Source organism: Lissotriton vulgaris, chromosome 6, assembly GCF_964263255.1.
Source record: "Lissotriton vulgaris chromosome 6, aLisVul1.2, whole genome shotgun sequence".
Classification (NCBI taxonomy): domain Eukaryota; kingdom Metazoa; phylum Chordata; class Amphibia; order Caudata; family Salamandridae; genus Lissotriton; species Lissotriton vulgaris.
The window spans coordinates 259,984,950-260,002,063 of record NC_141694.1 but is presented as its reverse complement, the minus strand read 5'-3'; positions in this window follow the sequence as shown (position 1 = coordinate 260,002,063).

The window sequence follows — 17,114 nt, the reverse complement described above, 5'->3', positions numbered from 1 at the left end:
GTGTTATCGTTACTTTTTCTTACTCAGTGGTGGATCCTGGACCTAGCACTGGTGCATCTCCTGTAAACAGTTAAAGAATGTGTTTAAGTTATACACGCGATTTTTAAGGAACATTTGTAGTTTGTGAAAATCAACTCTTAGAAACTTTTCTTGTGAAAACAAAACAATGGATTCCTATGGAAAGAAATACAAGTGACTGGTAAGTTCGCTTAGAATTACTTTTCAGGGTCAGTGCTGGGCTAAAAGATGCAGTACTGGGTTTTCTCCTGACAGCAGGTGAGTAAATCGGAAATTGTTGTTCGAATGATTTTAGGTGAATATTTTAAAGTTCAAAAACTCCACACTTAGAAGAATTTCCAAGTGAAACCAGGCAATGTTAGCCTATGGAAGGAAATTCAAGTTACTGGTAAGTGCGGTTAGGATTACTTTTGAGGATCAGTACTGGGCTCAAAGATGCAGCACTGAGGTATCTCCTGATAACAGGTGAGCAAATCGGAATTCGTAGTTCGACTGATTTTAGAGGGTCCCTAGGGTCAAACTAGCCCACTAGGTACCTCCAATAAGCACCACAGAGCTGTGTTGCAGAGAGGTGTAAAAAGGGACATGGTCTCTGAACACCTGTCTGCAACGCAGCTCCCTGGCACATACTGGAGATACCTGTTGGGCTATTTGGCCCTCAGGAACCCTCAGCATTGAAAAATAATTAATTCCCCAACTTAAAACCTGCAACGGGGCACAGTCGTGAAGGAAGGGGACGTGGCCTGAGGTGACACGTCTGCAAACACGCCCTGTGGCACGTTTTAAGTTTGAGAATTAATTCCTTCTCAATCCCGTGGGTCCCTGGGGGCCAACTAGCCCTCCAGGTACCTCCATATGTTCAGAGATGTGGCAATCAACTGTGTATAAGGGAAGGAACTCACACATCAACAATAATGTAGCAGGGGCGTTCTTCTTGGAATTCCCTCACTTCCGGGTTCGTGGGTGGAGTCAGGGGTTGGCGGTCTAGGCTTCTTAAGCCCATGGTCTTCACGACGTGCAGCGGACGCTCCGATGGCAAGCCCGTCTGTGCCCGTCCGCGCCAGTTCTGCGCCTAGGTCTAGTCATGCTGCCAGGTGCCATTCTACTCATAGACGACCCTGGTCCAGAACCCAGCTTATGGCGATGAACAAGGGGGCCTGTACTCCTCAGGTAAGGTGCAAGCTTGCGGCGCCTTGTTTCCCCCATTTTAAATGCAACAACTGCACCTTTTCCTTAACCGCCATAAAAAACGCCCTCGTTCCACAGTAAATGTCCCTACTACTCCAATACCAATAAGAACTTACACGGCTGGCCTATTTAACTGTCGTTCCTTGCCGTGTCATTCAAGTGACATATGGCTGTTGCTCTCATCGAAGGCCTGGGATCTACTCTTTCTCACAGAGATGTGGATTAAGGATTCTTCTAATCCAGACATCACCTTGGCCATTCCCCCGGGCTATCGATTAATAGGCATAAACCGCGAAGGCCCGAAGTCTGGTGGTGGAATTGCTGTCATTCTACTATCTCATTTAACGATCACGACTAGGAAAATTTCCAATGTAGGGTCCATAGAGGCATTATACTTTTCCATCTTAGACGCCTCTTCTGCCATATTTTTGGGTGTCCTTGTGTATAACCCTCCCGGAACTCCTCCATCCGCCATGGCCTCTTTGTTGGCGGCGATTGCAGATCTGTCACTTAAACACCCCCATTTCACTGTATTAGGGGATTTTAACCTTCATGTTGATGTAAGTAGCTGCTCACGTGCCACCAATCTTTTGGACTCTATGCTAGGCTTGAATCTGACCCAATGGGTCAGGGGTCCTACACATTCAGCAGGACACACTCTTGATCTGATCTTTTCCAATTGGGCTGACCTTAAGGTGCTTCCTTCTCTGCCTCTCACGTGGTCTGACCACTTCTTGATCCCGTTTAAAGTGACCTCTCCTCGGCCCCCCAATTTGGTATCCAAAATCAGAGAACAGGGCTGAAAATGGCATAATGTCACATGTAAGGCTTTGGAACAAACATATATGAGTAGATTAGACCCACTGTCTGGCGACTTAATGCGGAGGTATCCAAATTTAAAACAATGATCTTTCTGCCGCCATTGAGCAAATTGCGCCTATGCAGTACCTTACCTCCCTAAGATCTAAGCCTTCGGCTCCCTGGTTCACAGTGGAATTACGGGAGGACAGAAGCAGATGTAAAAAACTGGCGTGTGCTTGGCGCCGGATGTAGGACCCGGCGGCCAAAACCCTCTACCGATCGGCTCTCAAAGAGTTCCATAAACTCAAACCCAGCACTATGAAAGATCACTTTGCAGAAAAAATTAAAATGGTGAAAAATTCAACTAAGACCCTTTTTAACATTGTTAAAGAATTTGCTAACCCCCCTGCCTTGGCCTGTTCCGCTGCCCCGAGTCAATTGCTTTGTGATGGTTTGTCAGATTTTTTCTACGAGAAAATCGCTAACATCATGGCAACAATCAATCAGAACCGTACAGCGGTGACTGTAGATAATGGTATCACTTATGATGAAGTGCTTACTTCATTTAAACCCTTGACCAAAGAATATGCTCTGTCTCTGCTCCTAAAATGAAAATCAGGTTCCCCGCTTGACCCGGCCCCGGCCTAGACTCTGAGTGATATGGCCCGTTACTGATTAATCCTTTGTTAGAAATGTGGAATACCTCTCTGCAATCTGGCCTTTTCCCCTCTCTGTGGAAACATGCGATGTTGTTACCGATTTAAAAAAAAGCAGATGCTGATCCACTATGTTTCAGTAACTACCGGCCTATCTCACTCCTCCCCAAGCCAGCAAAAGTTTTGGAGAAGGCGGTGCAGGAGCAACTGTCCGAATACCTAGAATCCAACCAGTTGCTACATGACACCCAATCAGGATTTAGGCCAGACTTCAGTACAGAGTCAGCCCTACTGGAAGTGTCTGAGTCAATTTGCGAGTGTGTGGATAGGGGAGAGGAGGCCATGTTGGTCCTCCTTGACCTATCCGCAGCATTCAATACTATCTCGTATGATATCCTGTTGGATCGTCTCCGTGAGGTGTGCATAGGTGGGATCCCGCTGGCCTGGGTGAAATCCTTCTTGACAGACAGAACTCAACTGGTCTTCCTTAGGCCGTTTGTCTCCACGGAGAAACCATTGACATGAGGGGTCCCGCAGGGCTCTGCACTCAGCCCTCTTCTATTTAACGTATATCTGACTCCATTAGCGAAAGTGGTCGAATCCTGGGGCGTCAGAGTGGTCTTTTACGCTGATGATACTCAGCTTGTGTTTTCTTTTAAAGACCACTCTGATAGCTCCATGGCTAACTACTTCCGCCACTGCCTGGTGAACATTGCCTCCTGGATGTCCTTCAACAATCTAAAACTGAATACTGATAAGACGGAGGTCTTATTTATTAATCAGAAATCCCCAATTCCTGCTAATGCTTGGTGGCCGTCTGAACTTAACCCCCATCCGGAACCAGTCCAAGCTGCCCGTAATTTAGGTTTCCAATTTGATACAGTTTTATCCTGTAAAATCCAAATCAATAAAGTTTTGGCATCTTGCTTTGGAAAGCTTCAAATGATTAAAAAAATTGTCCCCTTCCTCCCACTTGATTCACGGAGGATGGTGGTCAATGCCCTAATTACTTCCCACTTGGACTACGCAAATAGATTGTTTGTAGGAGCCCCAGCATATCTCATTAACCGTCTTCAGACAGTGCAGAATTCAGCCGCCAGGCTGATTTGTAATATTCCTTATCGCCACTCCATTACACCTTATTTGGCTAAACTGCACTGGCTACCAGTGAGGTACCGCATACAGTTCAAGGCCCTGGTCCTTGCCTTTAGAGTTGTCAACGGACAAGGCCCTGCATACTTGAGGCATAGACTTAAAATGACACAATCGACACATGACCTCAGATCAAATCATCTCCGCCTGATGCATGCCCCACGCTTTTGTCTTGCACGCACTGGTGGCCGGGCCTTTGCTGTGGTCACATCCAAACTTTGGAATCAACTTCCGATGGAACTCAGATTTACTACATCAGAGCCTCTGTTCCGGAGGAAACTCAAGACCTGGCTCTTCTCCATGATCTAGCTCTCACTGAACTCCTCTGGCTGCCGCTCGTCCACAGCACCGGGACACCCCCGTTGGGGGTAGCCGCACGCTATACAAGCTTCTAAATAAAATGTATTTATTTTAATAATCAAATGAATAAAAAAAATCGAACTGCACCTTTAAAAAAAAGAAGGATAATATGGGTTTTGGGTGGGGGAGTGTATTAAAATTGTGGACAAAACTGTACACAGTAACCAATAAATATACTTGTTTTAAAAAATAAATAGAAAGGTATTTATTTTAATACTCGTATAATAAAAGAGAGAAAGAATTAAAAGAAAAAGAAAGAGCGAATACGTATGAGGATATAAAACGAAAGTAAAACTGTTTAACAGGTTTCACGTTTGCAAAAACACGTGCTCAAGCTAAACAGTGGAAATGTGAGCACGTGTCAACTGAAAAACATGACAAAAAAATGAGAGGAGCACTAAATTGGTTCCATAGTGAATTGAATAGCCAAAACGTATATAAACCACACCCGTAGGATGATTCGTTTCGTTTCTGTGATTTAATTACCGGTGGGCAAGATAAAGTTTACGATCATCGGATTCATCTTCAGTTTATCTTCCATTTCCTTAGAGGGAACATAAAGTTAATGTATATATTGTAATATACAAAACATTATGCTCCCTCCAGAGGAGTTGGATGTATGTTGACGGAAGGTGGAAATAATTTGAAAGAGAGGTACATTAATGGTATAAGTTTATGTTTTCTATATTTTTCTAATGCAAGTATATTATTATGATTTCTAAATGTAGTGTGTAAAAGTATAATTGTACTTTAGAAGCGAAATGATGTGAGAACAGTTCATCTATTATCATCGCGAATTGAAAATACTACGAAGACGCAGAAAAAAGAAGGTTTGAAATATGTACAAATAAAAAACAAATTATCAAATAATTTTCATTTTCTTCTAGAGTGAAAATGGGTTTATCAGTATGTATATTTTGTAGTACTGTGACATATGTTCACTCACGGGGAACTGGAGGTTTATCGTTGCAAGCAGTAAACATGAAAAAAAATATTAATGTCAATTAACAAATAATAAAATAATCCTTTTTAACAGTCACAATGTTTTCATAAAGAGTAATTGAAAAGAAAAGTACAAAAAACAAAAAAGAAAGATGAAGTAGTGATGGAGTGTTTGTAGTAGCACTTCTATTCTACTTTATCTGAAAGTAAATCATGCCCTCTTATATTAATAAGAATTTGGGGCAACACTTTAAAAAAGATTTGAATAGAAAATAGTGTTTGCGGAGAAAAAAGTGAGTGTGTGCATATTTATATAGCGCGTAGTCGAACTAAAACTATTTCAGCAATTTACATGAGCACGGTATTTACAGTACATTTTCAGGCAGGCGTAGATTACGTCATTTCTCTTTAATAACAGGATGTGGACACAACTCAGAGGCTCGAACACTGATTTCCAGCACCAAGTTCGACAGTGTAACTGAATGAGCACATACGTATATATATTAGCTGCCCTTCATGTGCCAAAAACTGCATGCTAAAGCTTCCATAGCCCTGTATTACTACAGCTACAACACTCCATTGAATGTACAACAAACATTCATATTGGCAGAAATACGTCATGTCCACCATCTTTTATGTGTGCAACTATGGATGAATATAGGGTCTGTGATACCCCGTACCTGCTGTGTTGGCCATGCTGTGGTACTTTACAGATAAAAGGACACATTTGCATTCAAGACCCGGGTGATGTCAGCACTACAACACGCACACCCGAATACATTGACATGCATTCCAATATTATGTAATCAAAAATATGGCTGATTTCAAGCATATGCTGTGTAGGGAAAGTATGTAATACTCCACCACAAAATGGATGCAGTTTTACACCTCCGATATTACCACAGATGACTGTTGTGGTTGTCCTTTGTCTATGTTTTTTGACTACTACTGTGGTGATGTAAACCAGTATTCAGTGTGTGAGCAATGGTACAGCATTCCCTGAAACGCGTAACTGAAAATAAAATCTAAGTCTATTGGAATTTTCTGAGAGAGCGTGAATACTTGGCTCAAATTACAAAAAACTTTTCACCCGGTAAGCTTCACAGGAACACGCTCCATTACCTTCGACCGAGTGGGGTGGAAGAAACAACGTGTTGCACGATATATATATATATATATATATATATATATATATATATATATATATATGTATAAATATACTTCTCCTCGATTCTCCTGTTTCTGTGCGCAAAGAAAGAGCGCAGACCACCGGAATTTGTCATACTGAAATGTTTATTGAAATTCCCAAACGTTTGCAGCAGCCCTGACGTGTTTCGGCCCTCACCGTGGACTTGATCACATGACGCGCTATTAGCTCTGACAGATTTTTATATACATTTGACTTTTTTTCTTTTTACTCCCACATGACTTTTACTTAAAGTGACCAGTGCACTTGAACAATCAGGAAACAGATAAAAATAGAAGAGGTATTGCCAATCTCCAATGGCTCACCTTAGCAAATTCTATACAACGTATATCAATCAGTGCTAATGCAGCTATTTTGTTGTTGTAAATTCAATGTTAGCAGTGCATAATATTCATAATATATATATATATATATGTTCACTGAAAAAACCATAGGTTTCAACCCAGTTATAGTTAGCTGAACAGTTTACTCATACAAAACCATTGAAATTCCCACGTTATAGTTAGTTGGACTTACTATAACTCGCGCGCCCGCAATCCACTGCTGATGATGTCACATATTACATCATTCATGACATGGTCAGTGACATCACTGATGACATCACTGATGACATCTCAAATGACATCACTGATGACATCATCCAGTGTCTGTGTGCTTCTGTAAAGTTAAAATACAATTAAGTTAAAGTTAATAATTTACATATTGAAGAATGAGTGGATGTATGAGTGTCTGGATGAAGGATTTAGTAGGTGCGTGACTGACTGTATAAGTGAGTGATTAAATGTGTCTTACTGAATGCATTGGTTAGTGACTAAACTGTCTGAATATGTGCTTCAGTATGTCTGTTGCTGTGTAAGCTGCTGCATGTTTTGATCAGTAGCTATGTGAGTGGCTATATGGGTTATTGATTTGTTGTTCAAGTATTTGTATGTGAGGGTGAGTGTATGTGTGGGCGGCTGGAAGGTGTGTGATTTTGTCCATATACGCAATTCCAGCAATGCATCCTTTCACATGGGGCCAGCCTTATGTGAAAGGGCTTGCGTCAGTCTTATGCCTGCTGTGAGGCAAGCGCAAGATTTTGAGGCAACGGTGTCCTAAAAGTGACGTAGTGAAATCTCATAGATTTCACTGCATCACTTCTACGACCCTTTCTTGCGTCAAAACGCCCCCTTTTCATACATTACACCTGGCGCAGGAATAATGTGGCGCAGGGGTTTACAAAGTGACGCATTTACCTAGATGCGTCACTTTGTAAATATGACTCAACAAGGTGCATTTTTTACACCACTGGTGCATCACAAAAACTGACACACCGGTGGCATGAAAGTGACGGATGGCCTCATAAATGATGCCTTCAGTCTTCTACTCATGCGTCATATTTAATGTATGACGCATTATGTCGCAAGGAGTTACAGATACGTCAGTATTTCTGACATATCTGTAAGCGCAAAAGTGATGCATTGCTGGAGTGTGTCACAAAAGTGATGCAACTCCAGCAATGCATCCTTTCACATGGGGCCAGCCTCATGTGAAAGGGCTTGCATCAGTCTTAATAACTTAGTTGTATTTTAAATTTACAGAAACACACAGACACTGGATGATGTCATCAGTGATGTCATTTGAGATGTCATCAGTGATGTCATCAGGGATGTCACTGACCATGTCATGAATGATGTAATATGTGACATCATCAGCAGTGGATTGCGGGCGTGCCAGTTATAGTGAGTCCAACTAACTATAACGTGGGAATTTTAATGGTTTTGTATGAGTAAACTGTTCAGCTAACTGTAACTGGTGTGAAACCTATGGCTTTTTCAGTGAATTTCAATGTTTTTTTAAATGCTAATTCCTAACTATAACGATTGTGAAACCTCTGGTTTTTTCACTGAATTTCAAAGGTTTTTTAAAAGCTAATTCCTTTCTATATCAAGTTTGTAACCTACGATTTTTTTTTATTTGCTGTTTTGTGTAAGTATTAATTATTATTATTATTTTTTTATAATAATATTTTTTAATTTAGTTTTTTTTAAATCATTTTTTCCTGGGGCGCTCTGGGTGCACGCACCGGTAAGCTCTCCGGAGAGCGCACCCAGAGCGCTACTTCTGCGTTCGTGTAAAAAAATGTGAATGAAAAGTAAACAGTAACGCAAAACATTTAGTACCATACATATAAAAGCAGTATTTTTGATTTACGAAATGAAAATGATTTTGCATTTCCGTGAAACTATTGAAACTTCAGATAGACGCGCTGCGTAAGCGCCCCCGGAAGCGCCTACATTTACGCTGCGTATGCGCCCCCGGGAGCGCCTACGTTCGCGCCGCGTAAGCGCTCCCGGAAGCGCATCGGTGCACGCAGCGTAAGCGCGTCAAATCATGTGACTCTAAAATAACACTTTTCATTGGTTGCTAACAGTTTTTTTTACAAAGAATGAAATCCCCACCCATTTCCTTCACTTCTTCTTTCACTTTTGTGACTGCAAGACCTGCCTTTTTGCTTTCGGTTCTTTGTTGTTTATCTTGAATTATCATGGCTGCCAGACCATCCAGCAGTGAAGATGACACCAATGAATTCATTGATGAAGAGCCTCCTCAGCCGAAGGTGAAAGAACATTTCATCTGGATTTTTTTTTTAATTCCTTATGACCAGAAGAAGGTAAATGCTCCAAAAGTGTAGTGCAGGATCTGTCACACAGTCCTGTCACGGGGTGACCCCACTAAAAAATATTCTTTTGGGAACTCCACAATGATTCGTCATGTGGAGAGGAGGCAGCCCGGGAAAGTGTCAGGGCTCCGGCACAAGAGGTTCCCAGTGATGGGGCCTCTACATCAACCGGAGGACCAACAACATTGGTGAGGGAGAGATCACAAGAGCTGGTTCCGAACATTCAGCCTGCATTTAACAAAGGCATCCTTAAATGCAGAGATTGTGATCAGCTACTTTGCTATGGGGAGCAAAGTGTTCTGCTCATGGTTCGAGCATTGGAGAACCATCGCTGCCTTTCCCAGCCGTAAATTTCTTTTTTTTTGCTCCTGTTGAGCAGTTTCCATTCCCTGTTTTTGTTCTAAAAAAAGAAAAAAAAGAAAAAAAAGTTCTTTTCAGAACTACCTCCAATTCTAATCAAACAGCTATATTCTTAAAAAAATGAAAAAGAGTAAGTGAAGTGGAGTGCATTGATAAAGGAGAGGAAAATGAGTAAAAAAGAACAGAAAGGTATGAGAGGAGAAGGGAAGTGAAGTAGGGGGACTGAAAGAAGGTGAGTGTGGGTTAGGAAAGTAAGGAGAAGGAGAGTGAACATGGGGAATGTGGATATTCAAAGAAAATGTAGAAAAGGAACGGGGTGTGGAAGGGTAAGAAAAGATGCATTGCTGGAGTTGCATAATTTTTGTGACACACTCTAGCAATGCATCACTTTTGCGCATACAGATACGTCTGAAATACTGACGTATCTGTAAGTACATGCGACATAATACGTCATATATTTAATATGATGCATGAGTAGAAGACTGAAGGCCTCATTTATGAGGCCATGCGTCACTTTTACGCCACTGGTGCGTCACTTTTTGTGACGCACCAGTGCTGTAAAAAATGCACCTTATTGAGTCATATTTACAAAGTGACGCATCTAGGTAGATGCGTCACTTTGTAAACCCCTGCGCCACATTATACCTACGTCAGGTGTAATGTATGCAAAAGGGACGTATTAACGCAAGAAAGGGTCATAGAGGTGACGCAGTGAAATCTATGAGATATCACTGCGTCACTTTTATGACGCTGTTGCATCCAAATCTTGCTCCTGTTTCACAGCAGGCATAAGACTGATGCAGGCCCTTTCACATGGGCCTGGCCCCATGTGAAAGGATGCATTGCTGGAGTTGCATCATTTTTGTGACACCTTCCAGCAATGCCTCACTTTTGCGCTTACAGATGCGTCTGAAATTCTGACGTATCTGTAAGTACTTGCGACATAATGCATCATATATTTAATATGACACATGAGTAGAAGACTGAAGGCCTCATTTATGAGGCCATGCGTCACTTTTACGCCACCCTTACGTCACTTTTTGTGACGCACCAGTGTTGTTAAAAATACACCTTATTGAGTCATATTTACAAAGTGACGCATCCAGGTAGATGCGTCACTTTGTAAACCCCTGCGCCACATTATACCTACGTCAGGTGTAATGTATGCAAAAGGGACGTATTGACGCAAGAAAGGTTCATAGAGGTGACGCAGTGAAATCTATGAGATATCACTGCGTCACTTTTACGAAGTTGTTATGTCTTTATTTTGCACCTGCCTCACAGCAGGCATAAGACTGATGCAGGCCCTTTCACATGGGACTTTCCCCATGTGAAAGGATGCATTGCTGGAGTTGCATCATTTTTGTGACACACTCCAGCAATGCATCACTTTTGCGCTTACAGATACATCTGAAATACTGACGTATCTGTAAGTACTTGCAACATAATGCATCATATATTTCATATGACGAATGAGTAGAAGACTGAAGGCCTCATTTATGAGGCCATGCGTCACTTTTACGCCACTGGTACGTCACTTTTTGTGACGCACCAGTGCTGTTAAAAATGCACCTTATTGAGTCATATTCACAAAGTGACGCATCTAGGTAGATGCGTCACTTTTTAAACCCCTGCGCCACATTATACCTACGTCAGGTGTAATGTATACAAAAGTGGTGTATTAACGCAATAAAGGGTTGTAGAGGTAACGCAGTGAAATCTAAGAGATATCACTGCGTCACTTTTATGACGCTGTTGCGTCCAAATCTTGCGTCTGTTTCACAGCAGGCGTAAGACTGATGCAGGCCCTTTCACATAGGCCCGGCCCCATTTGAAAGGAAGCATTGCTGGAGTTGCATAATTTTTTTGTCACACTCCAGCAATGCATCACTTTCCTCTAAACACTCAACATTTTTTTTCTCTATTTGATTTACACTCTTTTTCCCCGTGGTGCACTTAGGGTCCGCGTACCGGAGAGCGTACCGGGAAAGCGCCGCCAGCGCTCACCCCGCGAAAAATTTAAAAAAATAGTTTTTTAGCCCTTCATGGTCCTTCTAGGCCCCCCTCAGAAAACCTAGGGGGTCAGGGGGTGTCTACTTTGCCCCCTTTTAATTATATCCCCCTTTCGTTTTTCACCTCTTGTGTCTCGATTTAATGGAGACACAAGATGGCGGACTCTCCGGACTGTTTAGAATGTTGACAGACATCCGACAGCCAATCAGCTTTCGCTTGCGCACACCCGTAGCGCGCCGGGTGCGCTCCCCGGTACGCGCACCGGGGAGCGCCGGCAGCGCACCTATAGATATATATGTGTTTTTGAACTTAATTTTCATAAAACCCACTGGAGTAATTTTCACCAAACATAGCAAAGGCACATCTGCGTACCAGTCCCTACAATTTTGCCAAGTTTGGCGTAATTCCGTTCAGTGGTTCGGGCTGTAGACTTGTCAGACCATCCTATGGAAATTAACATGGAGAAAACACATTTTGGGACCCCCCTTTTTTCTCAGCCCCCACTTCACGAATCCCCCGAAACTTTCAGGTAAGGAGCGGAGCGCAGCGAGACCATTTTAAGGAAAATTACAGGCAGATCCGTCAATCGGCGCCAAAGTTATTCCCAATAGAATGTTCGGAATTTCCTATGGTAGCCAATCGTAACTATAACTACCTACTGGCGACCGCCAGTAGGTAATATATATATATATATATATATATATATATATAAATATATATATATATATATATATATATATATATATATATATATATATATATATATATATATATATATATATATATATTCACTGAAAAAACCATAAGTTATAGACCATGTCATGAATGATGTAATATGTGACATCATCAGCAGTGGATTGCGGGTGCGTGATATATAGTTAGTGCAACTAACTATATATGCGAATTTCAATGGTTTTGTGCGAGTAAAATAAGGTTTTGTAAATGCTAATCCCTAACTATATATGGTCTATAACCCATGGTTTTTTCAGTGAATTTTCAAGGTTTTGTAAATGCTAATTCCTAACTATATATGGTCTATAACCTATGGTTTTTTCAGTGAATTTCAATGGTTTTTTAATAGCAAATATCAAAAGCTGTAAAATGTGAAGTACGTGGTAGGTAAAAACATTTTCTTGTTTATGCACGCTGATGTGCTTTGAACGCTGCCTCCCCCATCTCTTTTCTTTAGGAGTAAACAAAAGGAATCAAGCAAAATCAGTAGGCCACTAATGGGATCTCTTTTTGACCTCGCTAAAATAGAAACATTAGGAACAACCCCTCATGAGAAATACGAAACTAGTGAGAGGAACTGAGCTCGACGCCATGATGGCTGCAAGACAGCTCGGCTCCGCCGCCCTCCCGCCCAAAACAACGACAAACCCTATGCAAATATTATAAATATATACAACACACCAGCAAAGTAACAAGGTAAAACGTTTTATTAAATAACTATTTACATGGCAGCCTGCTGCTACATCCATCACTGTTCCTGTCGAGGTAGCATAGCTGGCGGCCTAGGGGTGGAGGACCGTTGTGCAAATTGCCCGGGGACGACACCATGCGCCTAGGCTCGTCCCCAGTACATCCAGAGGTGATGTCCGACAAGTTGTGTGGGGGGATGCCTTGCTGATGCCGCCACCCCCACCACCACCTTCTTATTGCCTGATCCGGCTAGCTCAATCGATCGAGCATGAGACTCATGCACTCTGATCTCCTTGGCCTCAGCCAAGCATCAATATTAAGATTTTCATAGGTGAGTGTAGGTTCATGGTTTTCCATCCACAGACTAAAAGCCTGGAGTGGCAGTGAAAGAACAATAACTAGGTAAGAAGGAAGGCAGAGGTTGTGGGAAGGACTCTGGATATGGTATGTTGCTTGGTCCCTGAGATGCTTCGATGTCACTGCCTTGCACAAATGGCATAAGTCCTGGATGTTGAGTGCCATAGTTGAGGGTTCAGAGCAGCGCTTGTAACACTGTCTGAAGCTTATTTGCACCTGCTGCAGCTTCACTATTCTCAAAGTAAGTGGGGGCTGTTTTTGGACCTGACTGCATTGGAAAACAATGTGATGCGGTGCCTCCCTGAACCGCTTGACGGAGGCCCCTGAGATAATTGCGCCTGCTCCACACCTTGTCCCACAATCCGTTTGACCTAAAGACACGTCCTGCGGTGCCCTGGTCCGACCATCACATATACCTGCGCCAGGAGACGGCGTGGGGTGCAGTAGAAGGGAGAGGCGGCGCGAACGAGCCTCCCCCACCCTCCCCAGGTGGAGGTTTCTCAGCTACACCCCAGCGCTTCACTCGACCAGCTGACTTGCGCCCGCTCTTCCGACACAGTGCCTCGCTCGGCCAGCTGAATTGCGCCTGCTCTTGCTATTACAACGTCTCACCCGCCATCCAACGGAATTGCACCCAATCTTGCGGTACAGCGACAGGCGGCTGCTACGGAGCTCACGAAATGGCGGTCGGCTCCACAGACTTGGGCCTGGCCTGCAAAGATGGCTCTGGGCAACCGTGGAACTCGGACGCTTGACTGCTAGGGCATGGGCCCCATTCCCAAAAGAGTTCCCTTCAGCCTTGAAGATTGTACAACAGTCACTGAGACCCCCGACTCCCGTAGACTTCCGGTGGGGAGCGACTGCCATGAATACTCACGGAATGGCCACGACGTATCCACGAGATGGTGGTGCTCTCATGCTGACGCCAGCTTCAGTCTGAAACATCCAGAAACACTGTAGACTACCAATTCGATCAGTTCCGGTGGAGCCCCAACGTGACCCGGTAGAGAAGAACTTGCCCTCCCCTCTTTGACTGATGGTTCTTGTTGCCTGTCCCTTCTCTTGTCATTTAACAGAACTTTTTGGACTGCTGCAAGGGGTTGTGTTCCGACCGCTGGTTGGTGGAGACATTTTGACTATATTCTGGACCTGCGTTGTCGCGTAATGCGTCATATGACGCGCCGCGTTAGCGCACCCGGAAGTGCTCCGGTGCGCGAGGCGCAGCTTCCCGGAAACGATCCAGAGCGCGGCGCGCAGCGCGTCACGTAAGCATAACAGATCATGTGACTTGTTAAGAAAACTTTTCATTGGTTCATTTTACTTTTGTTATTCTAATGATGAAAGTCTTGGTCATATGACCTAAAAATAACACTTTTCATTGCTCTCGAACATTTTTTTTGCCCAAATGATGAAAGCCCCACCTTTTTTTTTCTCACTCTGACTTGTAAAGCAAGGAATCCAGATGCATTTACAGTTTATCACTAACAATGTTCCAGGCTAATGTATTTTCCCGGGAAATTTACAACTGTCCTGCAAGTAAAATATTCCCTTTTCGAGAAAAAGGGCGTTTCTTCGTCCCATGAGGGAGCAGTTGACCAAAAGAGGCTCGGCCTGCTGTCTTAGTCGCTGATAGGCATGAATATCGGATTCTTTTCGATCACTTTATGTTGCAGGAGTGGAAAACACAACAGCCCTTGACCATTTATCTTTACAGCATTCCTGCGTATTATACCTTTTAACCGTCATGTAATCAGGCTGCTTTATTTCATTTGCCTTTTACTGATTCGAAAACAGTAGCTATTATTCAAAACTTTACCAAAAAAGGTACTACTACCATGTTTTGTTTTAAAAACCTTTATTGTGAAAATGTCAGTATACAAATACGGGCCTATAACCACGTGGGCCGGCCACGGAGCAAACTGGAATCGTATATGATGAGGGGACATTTACACTGTAGAAGAACGTAACGGGTGGGCCATTAGGTTGCAAGAACTAAGGTGTCTAACAGTTGCGGAATCGGTGGACGTGCATTTTATAATTAAAGTACGACAGGGCCAGTTACAATAAAATTATCTACATATACATTTGCGGGCAAGTACCATGGGTGATGTTAATTCGATCTTTCAATAGTACAGTAATCAATAACACATCAGAACTTAATATCAATAGGGATGTCCAAATGTTCAATCAGTACTCGTCCCCGCCCGCCATGTGCTTCAAAACTGCATACGTATCTCGTGATATCAAGGTTGGGCAACCAGTACACAACAAGGAGTTACGAGTCCCATTTATACCGGCGCCATTTTGGGCGAGGCCGGGCAGGTCCAGGATATAGCCAAAATGTCTCCACCAACAAGCGGTCGGACCAGAACCCCTTTCGGCAGTCCAAAAAGGTTCCGTTAAATGACAACAGAAGAGATAGGCAACAAGAACAATCAGTCAAAAGAGGGGACGCTTTCGTGAATGGGGCCCATGCCCTAGCAGGCAAGCGTCCGAGTTCCAAGGTGTCCCAGGGCCATTTTAGTGGACCAGGCCCAAATCCAAAGAGCCGGCCGCCATTTTGAAAGTCTTGTTGCAGCCGCCTTTCGCTGCACCGCAAGAGTAAGCGCAATTCAGCTGGATGGTGGGCGAGACGCTGTAGCCGCAAGAGCGGGCGCAACTCTGCTGGATGGGGGGTGAGGCACTGTGCCGCAAGAGCGGGCGCAATGCAGCTGGAAGGCGAGTGAAACGCTAAGGGGCGCCCCACTGCAGATGAGGTGCCTCCACCTGAGGAGGCGAGAGAGGCCCGTTTGCGCCGCCTCCCCCCCCCAGGGCACCCCACGCCGTCTTTCGGCGCAGCATTGTAGGATGGCCACACCAGTGAAACTTGCTGGACACCACCTCAGTGCCATCCGGATCTCGGCGCGTTCGAGTCACTGTACCGCAAGAGTAACCGAAACTCAGCTGGATGGCGGGTGAGTCGCTGTACCGCAAGAGCGGGCGGAACTCAGCTGGATGGCGGGTGAGTCGCTGTACCGCAAGAGCGGGCGGAACTCAGCTGGATGGCGGGTGAGTCGCTGTACCGCAAGAGCGGGCACAACTCTGCTGAACGGCGAGTGAAACGGTAAAGGGCGCCGCACTGCACATGAGGTGCCTCCACCTAGGGAGGGGGGAGAGGCCCATTTGCGCCACCTCCCCCCCCCCCCGGGCACCCCACGCCGTCTTTCGGCGCAGCATTGTAGGATAGCCACACCAGTGCGGCAACTTGCTGGACACCACCTCGGTGCCATCCGGATCTCGTTGTGCTGCCTTCGGCCTATTCGCGCATCGGTCCGCTACTGACGCCGCCTCACAGGCCAACGGATTTTGTAGGCTTTTTATAGCCCAAAGCCGCATAACAGGTCATGGGACTTGTTTATAAAACTTTTCATTGGTTCATTTTACTTTTGGTTTCCTAATGATGAAATGCTTGATCATATGACCTAAAAATAACACTTTTCATTGGATTGAAACATTTTTTTTTCCCAAACGATGAAAGCCCCACCTTTTTTTTTCTCACTCGGCAATCCAAAAAGGTTCCGTTAGATGACAACAGAGGGGACAGGCAACAAGAACCATCACTCAAAAAAGGGGAGGGCAAGTTCTTCCCTACCGGGTCACGTTGGGGCTCCACCGGAACTCATCGAATTGATAGTCTACAGTGTTTCTGGATGTTTCAGACTGAAGCTGGCGTCAGCATGAGAGCACCACCATCTCATAGCTCCGTCGTGGCCATTCCGCAAGCAATCATGGCAGCCGCTCCCCACCGGAAGCCTGCGGGAGTCAGGGGCCCGATGACTTTTGTAGAATTTTCAAGGCTGAGGGGACGCTTTCGAGAATGGGGCCCAAGCCCTAGCAGGCAAATGTCCGAGTTCAAATGTGCCCCAGGGCCATTTTAGTGGGCCAGGCCCAAATCCGAAGAGCCGGCCGCCATTTTAAGAGTCCTGTAGCAGCCAGC